Source organism: Lipotes vexillifer, unplaced genomic scaffold (genome assembly GCF_000442215.2).
Source record: "Lipotes vexillifer unplaced genomic scaffold, Lipotes_vexillifer_v1.1 scaffold1375, whole genome shotgun sequence".
NCBI classification, from domain to species: domain Eukaryota; kingdom Metazoa; phylum Chordata; class Mammalia; order Artiodactyla; family Lipotidae; genus Lipotes; species Lipotes vexillifer.
In genome coordinates this window covers 125,779-140,670 of record NW_006773119.1, presented here as the reverse complement: position 1 = coordinate 140,670, position 14,892 = coordinate 125,779, and the positions used below count along the sequence as shown (strand labels likewise).

The 14,892-nt window shown below is 48.7% G+C and overlaps 1 protein-coding gene across 1 annotated transcript in view; it reads right to left on the bottom strand.

Annotated features, from left to right (window-relative positions):
* The window catches only part of AGBL4 (AGBL carboxypeptidase 4), a 202,719-nt gene that overhangs the window by 166,633 nt on the left and 21,194 nt on the right, over positions 1-14,892 (bottom strand).

Below are 14,892 nucleotides of genomic sequence, written 5' to 3'. Positions count from 1 at the left end.
CAGGCGGACTCTCAAGCACTGCGCCACCAGGGAAGCCCGGCAGGTGGATTCTTAACCACTGTGCCACCAGGGAAGCCCTATCCTGGCTGTTCTTCATTAATCTCCCCAGCAGGCCACCTGCCCCTCTGTGGCCTAGGACAGGGCTGGGCGTAGAATAAGTGCCCAATGATATTTGCTGGGAAAGGGAGTGTATCTAAAAACTATTTGCATGGGAAAGATAGTTAGTCCTATCTCACACTCAACTCCACAGAGAGGAAACTGGGCTAGAGGTGCGGTTTCTTGCCCCAGACTCAACATGGAGGGGAAGAACTGGGTACCCGTCCTAGGGTCCTCGACTCCTGGCTGGCCGGATTTCCCTGTCACAGAGCCCATCTCCTTCTCCACAGAAGCAGATTCCTTGATGATATGTGTGCGTGTAAAGATCCAGACATGCTCCTGGGAGGCTCCAAAACTGTCCCTGGGCTCCTTGAACTGCAGGAAGGTCTCCGGGACCTGTCCCTGTGTCGCCAGAAGGTGGCGCTCCACTCGACATGTCTTTTGCTCTCAAGTAGTTCAACGTCCCTGAGAGCCATCCAAGGGGAAGAAGCCTGGTGAAATCCATTTCTCTGTCACCTTACAGATCAGCCATGGACTCCGCAACCCAAACCAGAAACCCCCTTCCATCTCCGAGGGAAGATGAAAGGCAGAGATTTCTCCTGTGACTTCCAGGTTTTCTGCCCTGCGAGAAAGTGTGAGCAACTTCCTGAACAGCACCCTCCTGCCCGTGCCCTGGAGCCTCCGAGGGGCCCCAGGTTGCCAGGCTCTGGCTCTGTCTTCCCTTCCCACTCACCCCTGACCTGCAGGGCCCCAGCTACCCTGGGCATGCAAGCCCTTGTCATGCTCTACCTTTGTACCTGCTCCCCTCCCACCGTCCACACCCCCGCCTCCCACCTGCTTCAATCCCCACGTCTGGAACTCCTGTAAAAAACAAAAAAGGTAGAGCCTGTGGTTTGGGGTGTGGCAGTGGCCCATGCAAGGCTTTCTTGGCCCTGAGGATTCCCTTATACGCTGACCTACAGGCAGGCATCCTTCCTGACCCGACCCCCAGTCTCTCCTGGGAATCCCAACACAGCACAAAAAGAGAGGTGGGTAGGGAAGAACGGGTGAGGGGAGAGAAAGAGAATATGGTTATTTATATACAAATATCTATTGCTGGAGATGCAGAACCACCGAGGTTTTAAAAAATGGCTTCACAAATAAACATGGGTTTGGATTCCAGCTTCACTACTAGCTGCGTTTTTAACTAGCTGTGTGCAGAACCTCTTAAGTGTTGCTTTTGTTGATCGTAAAATGGGGATAATGATCGTACCCCCCCTCATGAGATGGTTGGGAGAGATAAAATGAGGCGGTTCACATATCCTGGCACTCAGCACGGAGCCTGGCACGTAGTAAGTGGGCAGTGACTGGGCTCTCGTTACTTGGGATGATGCTTCCGTGTTTCTGAGTGACAGTTTTCCTCCAGGAAGCAAGGAAGTTTGGTTCCGCCTTCCCTAATGTCATTTTCTTAGCCATTCATTCATCCACTTACCTACCAACATCATCAGGCTCCACTCTGTGCCCAGCCCCGGGCCAGGCATTAGGGGACCAGAGGAGGATAAGTCGCCCTTAAGCCAGTTCCCTTGACACTTCCCTGACTCCTTCCTCCCCCTGGCCCGGCCACACTACCCCCGATAACTACCCTCACCCTCTCTCTACCCAGTGAAATTTTCTTTGGATTCTCACAGCAGCCTCTCGCACACGCGTCTATGGAGCACTCATGTCACAACTGCATCGTCAGTTTACCTGTCTCTCTACCTCACTCATTTGAAGTCTCACCTGGTTATTCTAACCTCCATCCTGCCGCACCCGTCCCCCACCCACTTGCCCTTTTCTGTTCAAAGATTACACAGTCGAAGATTCAGTGGCAGGAGATTCTCTTATTCTCAGAACCCGTGACTGTGTCACTCAGAGGATAGTGGACTCTGTGATGGGGCTTCACCAAGATTCCCAGCTGCCAGGTCCCTGACCTGGAGAAAACCCCCTGCTGCAAGGTGCCTGCTTCAATTCTCCTGCAGCCGCAGAGACAGAGTGTGGATCTTGCCAATTCCATGTCCCAGCTGGTAAGAGAGGCCCACGCTGGACTAATCACCTTCTATACAAATGGCACAGTGATGCGCAGGGTTGGGGGAGAGCTGGGGTCGCACAGGCTGGTGTTTTCAATTTAGAGGCCATGCATTATTTACACTGCCATTACTCCCCTCAATTTGACTTCACGCATTAGCCCTAATTTCAGTATAATCAAAGTCAATGAATATTTAATCAGGATTGCTTCCAGAAATTGAGTAATGCCATTAACATAATGGCCTCGGGACTTCAAAGCTGCTTTCCTTCAAACACATCTGACTTCCACCTTTCCCCACCCCCTCCCATTAACCAGTTGTGCAGACCAGGCGGAGAGGCCAGTTACAGCTTTGTCCAGGTGTCAGAAGGTGGCTGGTGGGGGAGGAGTGCTGACCCTGGAGTCTGAGTGCTGGCCCCAGCGAGACTTGAGGACAGCCAGACTCTGCAGGTGGACCCCGTTTTGCGGCACCTCGATTTATGAAAATGCCAAGTGTTAAGCCATATCCCCAAGGGACTTCAAAGACAGACCTTCAGAGTTCAGGTTCAAAACAAGGCTATTGTGGGGACTTCCCTGGTAGTCCAGTGATAAAGAATCTGCCTTACAATTCAGGGGACATGGGTTCGATCCCTGGTCAGGGAACAAAGATCCCACGTGCCACGGAGAAACTAAGCCCGCCCACCACAACTACTGAGCTCGCACGTCTCAATTAGAGAGCCTGCGTGCTGCAAACTACAGAGCCCACGCACCCTGGAGCCCGTGTGCCACAACTAGAGAAGCCCACGCACTGCAACGAAGAGCACACACCCTGCAACTAAGACCTGATGCAGCCAAAAATAAATTAAATAAATAAATAATAAATAAATCTTTTAAAAAAACCCCCAAAACAAGACTGTTGTCATACACAGCCAGGTTTGGGAGGAGCTGGCCTGGACCACTGCCAGCCCCCCACCGCTGCCAGTGGAGAAGCCCACTCTCAGGGATCCAGTACCTGGGTTCATCTTAAAGGGCCTGGGCTGAAGGACCTCCTCTTCAGGTGTGGAAACCCGCCTCCTGCAGGCTGCCCACCTGGGCTCAGGCTCTGCTCTCTGAGGCCCCACAGAACAAGGGTGCTCCTTCTGCCCCAGGACAACTGGGCACACCTTAGAACATGGTTTTCATCTCTTCCTGTGCATCCTGTCCCCGTGCCAGAGGCCCAGTAAAGCTGTGGCAGATGCAGCGGTGAGTCTGACACTGCTTGCTCCCCAGGAGTTCAACGTGGACATGGTCAGGGGTCGCACAGAATTTCCAAAGCACTATTACAATTGCCAACTCCTTTGACCAAGGAAGGACCCACATCCTTCTCCCACAGTATCCACTGGCGACCTCCCCAGTGTCACCCAGCACAGTGAGTTTAGCATCACAAAGAATCTATGAGCTCTAGATGTTAAAACCAGGAGCTTCCTTAGGTGCTTCTAGGTCAACCTTATTGTACAAAATGGGAAATGGGCCCAAGGTCACAGCTGGACGGTGGAAGGATAGGGCTTAGCGTTGGTTGTAGGGGCCTTAGATTCCTTGCCCAGGGTCTTTTCCTTTATAAAAGACCTGTAGTCATCAAGGAGGAAGAAACACCACAGTGCATCCAAGGGCTTGTTTACTTGGAAAGCTGTGTCAGGAAATATTCCTGGGAGAGGCTTCAGTGTCTGACGGGAGGTCAGGCACGTCTGGGATGAGAAAGTGAGAGAGTTGGGGAGTTGATAGAAGTGATAGAAATGTGGGCTACATATATACCCTGGTGGGTAGTGAAATGGGGGGGGGGGTCATGCTCCCAGCTACAGAACCACAGGCAGCCCTTGAGAAACCTTAGTCACCTCCAGACATCCCTGACCTCCTTCTTCTAGACCCTGTCCCTGGGAAGCCCTTGCTGACGCCCCTTGCTGGGCTGGGTGTCTCTCACCGTGCTCCCTCGGCCTCTGTGCTCCTCTGGTTCGAGCACTTCTCCCCCTCCATTGCCTGTCTGTTTGCACTTCTGTGTCCCTCCCCCAACTGCAGACTCCTTGAGGGGAGGAGCGAGGCTGACATTTCTCTATATCCCTGGGGGAATTGGTTCATACTCTGTAGGTATCACACCCACCGACAGAGGACTCAGCTGCTCTTCACAAGCAGGATGTGAAGCTGTCCAGCTTTGACTCCCTAACTTGCAGGGCCAGGGAGCTCACCACTGCCTGAGTTCATCTTAAACATCACTCAAGGGCCTCCTCATTAGGAGAGGAGTGAAGGAACAAATGCCTCGTGCTGCCACCTGGTGGTGACTTCCAGCATGGTGCCCTCCAAATCCACCTTGTTTTTCCTACCAAGTGGCTATGGAAAGGAAGGCGTTTTTATGGCGCTGGACCTGGCGTCCAGCTGCCAGCATTTTCACCCTTGGCCCAAGGCCTCCCTCTGGCCACTGCAGTCTACTCTGTCCCTGAGCATGGCAGAGCAGAAGTGCCAAGGATTTACGGCTCCCTCTCCCCCAGAGCAGCCCTCAGCCAAGGACTGAGAGAATTCATGGTACGTCCCCCCGGCTCCCTTGCCCTCTGCTTGCAGGGAATATTCTACACTGTCTCCCAGAGTCCCCAGCACGATTGAGCCTCGGTTGCCCACAGAGAGCACCTTCTCAGTTACACACCCTTGGTCAGCTTCCTTTCCTTTTCTGTCTTATTCCCACTCCCTCCTGGTGTTTCCTCACTTTCCAAAACATTTCTTGCACTCGAATCCTTGTCTTAGGGTCTGCTTGTGGGGTGACCCAACCTAAGGAGCTCTCATTATTCTATTAGTTCCTCCATGCCCCCCACCAGCTCCACTAGGAAAGTGCCAGCAAGTCTCACAGGCAGCAGAGTCTACCAAGTGCCTGCATGTTACGGATGGAGTCCCTCTTCTATGGCCCCCAGGAATCCAGCTATTTGGCCTCAAGGGCCGTCCCGTCCCTGAAGCTGGCGCGAGTTACCCCGCACACCCAGGCTCCCTTTGGCAGTGTCTTATTCAAGATGCATCTTGTACTCGTCTTCCTGGATGGCCAGCAAGGAGAAGGCTGTTCAGACAATTAAAATGCCTGGCATGTGCATGGAGCACAGGGCTTTGTTCTGACAGCAAACAGGGGAGTCGGCCACATGCGGGGGGCTCAGCTGCCAAGGGCTTCGCTTAGGAGGAAATGAGCCTCAGCGTTCAGAGGAGGCATGTGGGAGATGAGCTCCCCTCTGAGACGGGCAGCCTATGGCCCCTCGGGGAGGAGGGCAGCCGGACCTCGGCCTGCTGCTGTCCTGTTTGCATTCACTGCGCTGTGTCCCAAGGTTCTCTGAGAGTCCAGAGCACGGGGGCCAACTCGTGCCTGCCCACAAAAAAGCCAGGAAGGGAAGGAAGGGAGCTACGAGCTGTGCGTCACCCACCGAGTGCCACGGACCTCACACACGTTCTCTCATCAAATCTTCACGAAACTCAGCAAGTACAACACTATTGCCCCACATTCAAGGGAGGAAACCGAGTCTCAGGGAGATGATGCAACCTGTCCGTGGCAGGCCTTGCATACGTGGAGGAGTCAGCCTTCAAGGCCAGGTTTGTCTGACTCCACTCTCTCTGTTTTTCCTGCTCCCACCCCAGTGGGACTACGGTGCCACTGACAGACAGGCGGCCCGGGGAGAAGCGGAGATCAGGAATCCCGGCTGAAGTGCAGTTTGAACATTTTGGGGGGATTTTGTGGTCTGCACTCATCCCAGTCACAGGAGAGGTTGGGAAAGAACCATTGGCCCATCTCCCCGTGAGGCTCTGGCCACGCCCAGGGCTTTGGTCCAGCTGCCCCCCTGCTTGGGATGTTCCTCTCCATTGTCCCTGTCCATCTCTCAGAGCCAGCCCCAGTCCTCCACGAAGCCTCCTCTGGCCCCCTCAGACCTCTCTCACTTCTCTTCTCATCTGCACAAACAGACCTGGAAGGAGACAGCTAGTTCGGAGGACAGCGCAACCCTGTGAGGGGGGAAGGCTGGCTCGTGGTCCTGCCTGTGACCCTGCGTGACCATGGGCAGATCTCTGCTGCATTTTGGGTCTCAGTTTCTTCATCTGTAAACTGGGGAGAATAGTACCTGTCTATCCCAGATTGTTTTTAGCATCAAATTAGATAATAGATATTAGAATGTTTCAAAATTGTGAATGGTAGTACACTTGATGATTTAAAGCACTAAGACTTCAAAATATAATTTCATTCACAATGAGGGTCTACACTCTGCCCTGTTTCCTGCTGGGTGATACACATTCACCAGATAGTCATTGAGCAAATATTAGATGCCAGTTCCTGTGGTGAGGGGGAACTCACCACAGTTCAGTGAAAATCCATAGTTTTCTGAATTCTCCATCGAGTGGAGGAACTAGACATAAATGAATGAGTGAATGGATGAGCGAATAAATGAATGGAGCACATAAAATTAATCGCCCCTCATTGAAATGTTCAGCTATTCATATGGTAGCAGACTAACAATACTAAACCTTCTACCTTATAAGACTCACAAAGATATAGAAAGTAACAAAAATAGATAATAGCGTTATACATTATGCCAGATTTTAGGGTGGGGCAATTTCAGGGCTCTACCCTCTGAATATCCCCCCAACTCAAGCTGAGGGAAAAGATTTTACTCCCTGCACACCTTGTTCCCAAATCTAAGATGCGCTGAACAGGAAAACAGGAGCCTACCAGGTGAGAGGACCTGTCTCTGGAGCCAGCCAGCACTGAGCCCTGCACTGCCCTTCCCCTCCCCGACCCTGTGGTCCTCTTCTCTTCTTCCTTTTATTTTTTCCTTTCATGCATTCAGAAGCAGCAACCCCGAGCAGGCAGCACAACAAGAAGCAGAGATGGGCCGGCATCCAGGAGCACTTAGAACTTCGGGAGGAGCCTTGTAAACAGGGACCAGACAGGAAGTGCTCTGGAAGTCATGCATGTTGGGGTAAAGGAGGGTCTTTTAAGTATGACTCTGGGTAAGGAGGAACTACAAACCACATCTCATCCCTCAGTCAGAAAATTTAGGGGTTGTCCCTGGAGAAGAGCCAACTTCAGGATGGTAAATCAAACTGTTATGAAACCTCACAAATGGAACTGGGCGGAGCAAGTCGACGAGCACGACGGGTCTACGTCAGTGAGGGGTCAACCCTGCCCCACGCCTAGGCTTCCTGGTTGCAATGTCAGGTCTGCCTACCTCGCTCTATTCAAAGATGGCGAACCAAAGCAAAATAAAACCTCCAAAGAAAGAAAAAATAGGGCTTTCGAGGAAATACTATAGAGAAAGGAAAAGAAAACATTGCCTAGAAAACTTGGAGAAAGAGAAAGTTTGAAAAGAAGTTAAGACCATTTCAGAGCCCATCTGCTTGGTATCCTTCAAAAGTTGCAAAGGACTTGGCTTCTAGGAAGAGTAAGAAGTAGGATGAGGTGAAGGCAGAGTTGCAAAGGAAGTTGACTGAACAGGGATGATATGGCAAATTAACACAAAATAAAATACCAAATTAAAATTCCCCTGGGAGTGAGAAAAGAACAGGATTAATATTGTAGGAAACGGCATTGGTGATGAGAACTCATTTGAGTACCCCTCAAAGAATGTAGAGAAAAAAAGCCAGTGATGAAAATGATGAGAAAGAGGATGATAGATACAGAAGACAAGAATGGACCTAAGAATTATCAATATTCTGGGGGGGCGGGGGGCATATTATAAAAACAAAAGTGACAAAACCGTAATAGGGAGAATTTTTAATCAACTAGAACAAAAAAAGCAAAACAAAACAATATCACCTTGAGTCAAAAACCCAAAAGAGATCAGTGATCTAGGCAATATTATGAAAAGAATGAACAAGATCTTGGCAAAATAAACTTCAAGGATAAAGAAAATGTATTAACAACCAGGAAGGAGAGCAGATTGACAGCTAAGCTTAGCACTAGACATTAGAAAAGGAGAATTATCAAGTGGCGAGGAAGATGACAAGGGAAAGAAAAGCCTATGAGATCCTGTTACATAAAGAGGAGTAAACAATTATTGCTTTGTTCTTAACTGACAGTTAAAGAAAAATAAACATAACTGTGTATGTCACACATTTTAAGGTATGCATTAGAGAATTAAGTTACAAGGAGTATTTTAAACTTCTAAATTAATACAAAAGATACAGACAAAGAAAATATAATTTATAAAGAGACAGAGAAAACATTGTTAAGAGCAAATATTGGGCTGGCCAAAAAGTTCATTCAGGTTTTTCCACAAGAAAAAACCCAAACAAACTTTTTGGCCAGCCCAATACATATCTATATATGAAAGTGTAAGATTGGGTGACAGATAAGGTCAAACAGACTACATATGAAATGATTGTAAACACTTTATTCTACTGGAGGACAAAAATTCTCAAGGTAAAATGCAAATATTAAATTATGTGCAACTTACAAGAGATAAATCTATTTGTTTTCTTTTTTTAGATTGTTTTGATGTGGACCATTTTTAAAGTCTTTATTGAATTTGTTATAATATTGCTTCTGTTTTATGTTTTTTGGCCACGAGGCATGTAGGATTTTAGCTCCCCGATCAAGGACCGAACCCGCACCCCCTTGCATTGGAAGGTGAAGTCTTAACGACTGGACCACAAAGGAAGTCCCAAGATTAATCTAATTTAAACGGTAAACATTTATTGCATACTTGCCATGTGTACTGCACTGTGCTAAGTATTTCACTTGCATAATCCAATCCTCCCAACAACCATGTGGGGCAGAGATACTGTTAGCCCTGAGTAACCTGCCCCAGGCTGAGCAGCTAATACACAGTAGAATTGGAATTTAAACCCAATCCACTCTCAGAGCACAACTTCTTAAACATTACCATCTGCTGCACCTCAGGCAAAATCACACAGTAAGGTTGAAAAATGAAGCTTCCAAATATTTCAGGCAAACTCAAAGAGAAAGCAGAGGTGATAATGTTAATGATAAAGCAGAATTCAAGGCAAGAACCATTTAACAAAGAAGAGGCTGGTCAAATTAAATTGATAAAGGCAATCCGCATTGAAGATTTAACAATCGTGAGCTTATTGCAACCAACAAAACATCCAAATATTCATAACAAGTACTGGAAACCCAAGAAGAAAGCAACAGAAATTGTAGCAGGAGGCTAGATAGCAAGCACAGACAAAAATAGTCAGTTCAGTTGTTTCTAGTTTCAGGCATTCATACACAGGTGATAAAAAAAAGTGTATTTACAAAGCAAGGAAATGATAAACACAAAATTGTCAACGGTGGTTACCTCTAAGGGTAAGCCAAGTGATAGGACATTGATAAATGTGAGTTATTGGTAATGTTCTAATTCTTGAGTTGGGCAGTGAGTTCACAGGTGTTCATTATACAATTATGCTTTATAACCTACATATATACCTATATTATTTTATATGTGTTGAATAATAGAAAGATAAAAATGTGAAAAGAAAAAATAAAGAGGGCTTCCCTGGTGGCGCAGTGGTTGAGAGTCCACCTGCCGATGCAGGGGACGTGGGTTCGTGCCCTGGTCCGGGAAGATCCCACGTACCGCGGAGCGGCTGGGCCCATGAGCCATGGCCGCTGGGCCTGCGCGTCCGGAGCCTGTGCTCTGCAACGGGAGGGGCCACAACAGTGGGAGGCCCGCGTACAGCAAAAATAATAATAATAATAAATAAATAAATAAATAAAGAGAAAATATTTTAATTACAATAATCATTGAAGTTGAGTTAATGACATTTAACAATTTTTCACTCTACAATATAGGATAATTTGGTAAATTCCAAGTAATAATATAAATATTTACACTTTTCGGGCTTCCCTGGTGGCACAGTGGTTAAGAATCCGCCTGCCAATGCAGGGGACACGGGTTCGAGCCCTGGTCCGGGAACATCCCACATGCCGCGGAGCAGCTAAGCCTAAGCGCCATAACTACTGAGCCTGTGCTCTAGAGCCTGCGAGCCACAACTACTGAACCCGAGTGCCACAACTACTGAAGCCTGCACGCCTAGAGCCTGTGCTCCACAACAAGAGAAGCCACCACAATGAGAAGCTCACGCACAGTAAGAAAGAGTAGCCCCCGCTCGCCGCAACTAGAGAAAAGCCCGCGCGCAGCAATGAAGACCCAACGCAGCCAAAAATAAAATCAAAATACAATAAATAAGTTTAAAAAAAATTTACACTTTTTATTCTCTGACCATGACTACTAAACCCAGAAATTAGTAATAATGTTTCAACAACAACAGAAAGAGCTGTGACTAACTGCCACATGGAAATTAAAATCACTTTTATAAAAATACTATGTCAAAGAATAAAAGAAAATAATACAATTACAAAATATTTAGAAAATAATGAAAATTAAAAAAAAACAATTTCTAAAACTAATAGAATGCTGCCAAAGCTATGCTCAGAGAGAAATTCTTATACTCAAATGCATTCTTAACTAAGTAAGAAAGTCTGAGAAAAAATAATTGATGCAACTATGTAATTTGGAAAGAGAACAAAAAGAAACCCATGGAAAGCAGTAGGAAAGAAGCAGTAAAGGTAAAAATGAATAAATTAACAACAGAAAAATCATAGATTTGTTAAAGAAATACAAGGGCTGACTTTTTTTGTTTTTATAAAACCATCGCATAAACACATTAATGATGTAGAAAATGAACAGATGTTTCAAAGTAGGTAAACAAACAACTTTAAAACCAAAGATACACAGTCAGGCACAAAGTACACTTGTATAGGAACGTACTTAAATGCACATTAGTACACAATTATATGTAAGTATGTACACATATGAATGCATATCTATCCACACACAAATACCTAATATGCATTCACATGTCAGTTTAATACAAGGCAGCATGTACCTAAGAGCAAAGTAAGGAGGAGAAACCACCGGGATAAATGGACTCAGAGGTGGGCCAGGTCCCTCTCGGGTCAGGTGGGGCTCCCTGGGGTTTGAAAATGTGAGGCGGCCGTGAAGAACAAAGGCCATTTCAGGGTGAGTGTGAAAGTGTCCATCCCCTGATGTAATGCTCAGCACGCTACATTTCAAGATCGGTTTGATGACTGAATGGATGGGGAAAGGAAGAAAGGAAGAAAGAAAGATGGATGGATGGGGTGGGGGTGTGTGAAAGGAAGAAAGTAAAGCTGTGCAGCAGCACAGAGGAGTTTGGGGGCTGGTGGGAGAGCAGGCCAGCCAGAGGCATCCATGCCAGGACCCAGCACAAGGCCTGGCACGGGGTAGGATCTGAACACACGTTTGTTGACCTAGTTGGTTAGATTTCTATTCTCTTTACTTGGCTTAGACATTCCTTGGAAACACTGAGCTCTACCTGTGACCACATTATATGTTTGTTGCTCCCCGACTAGAATGGAAGCTCCATGAGGGCAGGGACTTCAGGTCTCCTCTCACCCCTAGAACACAACGTGCTGCGTGGAGTCCTCAACATCTACTTGCCAAGTGAATGAAGGACAGCTGAGGGAGGCCGTGGAGGGCCGGATGTCAAGCTCAGCAAAATGGCCTTGACACTGTTGGAGCTGGGCCAACGTAGGATAAGTTATATTTGTAAAGGAAGGATGGCCCATAGAGCAAGTTGTCCTCATATCTGTACCCATTCTTCACACAAGGAAACTCTCCTGCCGGAGTCCAAAGCGAGTCTAGAGACACTTCTCTGGATGGAAACTACCAGACTAAAGAAGTGTTAAGGCCTGAGTTGGGGGGATGGTATAAGTTTCATTTTCCTGACTTGTTCAGGCAGCCTCTGGGGCCCAGCTGATGGTTGCAGAGGCCCTCAGATGTGAGCAGAGCTCAAAGTGGAGCTGGCTTCCTTGCCAGCTCCGAAGTGGGGAGGCCTTTCAAGCTCCAGGGAGAGACCTCGCCGAGGAGGGGGCCACACCTGCCAGGTGATAGTCCCTGGTGGGCCCCAGCCTGTACCCACCCTCCGTAGGGTCAGAGCACCTACTGCAGCTCTCCATCCCTGAGAAGCAGTTTGTCGTGCCTCAAGGGCAGGGAAGGCGGGGGCCCACTCAGCCTGAGCCCGGAGTCCAGACCAACCAGCCTGTGCTCTGGACTCACTTCCTGGGATGCCAGGAAGCCTGACTCCACCTGCCTGTCATACCTTTACTCTCACCTGCTTGCTGGGGGTGATTTCCTCAACGTCCAGGCCCTTCTGAACTCAGACCCGGCCCAAGCCTACACTCTCAAAGACATTTTCGGGTCTGAGAGGCACCTGCTGTGTGCACGTTACAATCATTACCACCTTTAATTCTAACGTGTGAGGTAAAGATCATGATTTCATTTTACAGGTTGAGAAACAGGGGTGCAGATGGGTGAGGCAGCTTTCCCAAAGTACAGTATGAAGCCGGCACTCATCCTCAATGGTCTGTCTTCTGCACCTTGCCACACAGCCTTCTCTACAGAAGGACACACCGCCTTCACCCCTCTGCTCCTCCCAAGTCAGCCTATTTCAAATTCCTTGACATCCCCCTGGTGTTTTAAGTGAAGGACGCGCGTCTGTTTTTGACCACACAGCTCCCTCTTCCAGGCACGCCCGCGTGCCCTGAATGTCTGGTGAACTCTTGTTTTAAGCCTCAGCAGAAGAGTCACCTCCTCCATGAAGCCTTCCTGATCATAATCTCCATTTGGGAAGACTCGGGCCTCCCTCCCTCCTCAGAGCCCCTGCACACTCCTCTATCCTGACACGTGTGACTCAGGAACACACTTGTGCATGTACACGCCAAGCCACTTGACCAGACTGTAAGCTCCTTTAGGGAAGAGGTTAAGATTCCTTTTGTACTTCCAGCACCACGCCCAGGGCTGGGCACACAGTAGGGACCCCCAAAATGTTCACTGAACCATTTTCACAGTCGAATCTGGTTTCGAACTCAGATCTCTGCAATTCCAGTAATTGACTTCCCACCCCGCAACACACACAGAGCAGAGGGGGTTTAATCCTCAACACACGTCCAAACGGTGTTCTGGTACTTAATAGCCTACACTAGCTGCAGCCTCACATTATAAAACTAACACATCTAAATGACACATGGAGGAAAGAGGTGGCATTTTTTTTTTCTGCCCCTGAGGACATACCAGAGAAATTGCAGTACAGTAAATCGAGTGATGGAGACAGAGAGGTGTGCACATTTATCCCACCCCAGGCCCCAGGGGCAGCACACCCTTGCTTGTGTTACAGTTGAGAGTCCCACGTGGAGATCAAGCACAGACACACGGTGGGGACTGGGGTGATGCTTGTCAAATGAATGAGTGCAGGAGCAGAGAGTTCTCACCTCCTTTGTCAGCACCCGGTGCCGCCCGTAACCCCTCACACCATCATTGGTACACAAACATATCACGGGGTGTCTGCGTGGGCACTTCACTTGGTGGCAGCAAGGAAAGGGACAGACGTGGGCCCAGGCTTGGCTTCCTTCCTGATATTCTTTTGTGCTTTAATCAAGCAGCAGCCTCCCAGGGAAGGAGTGGGAAGATCACGGGGTTTCTGCCAGGCAAGCCTGGATTCCAATCCTGACTGCCACGAGCCTACAGCGTGACCGCAGACAAGCCGGTGGGCTCTGAGCCTGTGTTCTCAGTGCAAACTCGGGCTGAAAATACCCACCCCAGGGGATACTGCGGGGCCACAAGATGATCCACACAAAATCTCGTGGGTATCAAATAATGCAAAAGTACGTCATCAGCTCTAAATTTCTAATATATACCTATAAATAGTCACAGAACTATTATTTTTAACTTAGCCATTTGACAAGGGGCAACTGAGTATTTGCTTCGTTTGAGAAAAAGGAGAAAATGAAAGCACAGAGAGGCTTGGCGACTTGTCCCAAATCTTCTGGGTGGACCTCTACGCTGGAGCCCTACGGCTGGTCCTCGGGTAACTTTCCTGGCCTCGGGGCACTGACGCAGAGTCAGGAGGGAGCCCAGGAGAGGAGCACGGGGCCGGCACGACCCGGAGCCCCGGCATGCCTCCCGTCTCCAAGTCCTCAGACTTGGGGGTTCTTCTCCCACACTCCTGAAAACCATTAACTTACACACCCCTGGAAAGCTCCTCTCCTGAGGCCACTAAGCATGGAAAACAGCCGATACCACGGCTAGAAGGAGACAGATGGGCAGAGGACACAGTCCTTCTCTGCTGGGCTCGGTTGAGTGGGAAAGCAGAGGTGACCTCCAAGGCCCACCCCCAACTGCACGGTCGCTTCCAGTGGCCAGTGTGGAACCCTGAGCAGCCAGTCATGGCCAGGCTCCCTCAGGGCCCGTGCGGTGAGCATGGAAGGCGGAGTGGGCCCGATGCCTAACCCTACTGCTCCTGGGACACCCCAATGTTGGGGAAGCACTAGGTGGCCCTTTGCCAAGTCAGCCTCCCCTCTTGTCCACCACTCAGAGTGTCAGAATTACGTTGTTCCTTCTGGTGCCACCTCTGGTCTGCAGATCAGGCACCGTTGATCCTTGGTAGTGGGAAGGAAAAGGAAAAGAGAAAACGGTATTTGAATACTGGCTGTGTGCCAGGTACTGCACCAGACAATTCACAAAGTTTCTCTCTTAAACATTCACAACAACCCCATGAGATGGATTATACCCATTTTATAGGTGAGGACATTGAGGTTATAGAGATTAAGTCACAATCCTGAGATCACGTGGCTTTCAAGTGGGGAAATGGGAGTTGAACTCAGGTTTCTTTGATTCAAAAATCCCCGTTCTTGGGCTTCCCTGGTGGCGCAGTGGTTGGGAGTCCACCTGCCGATGCAGGGG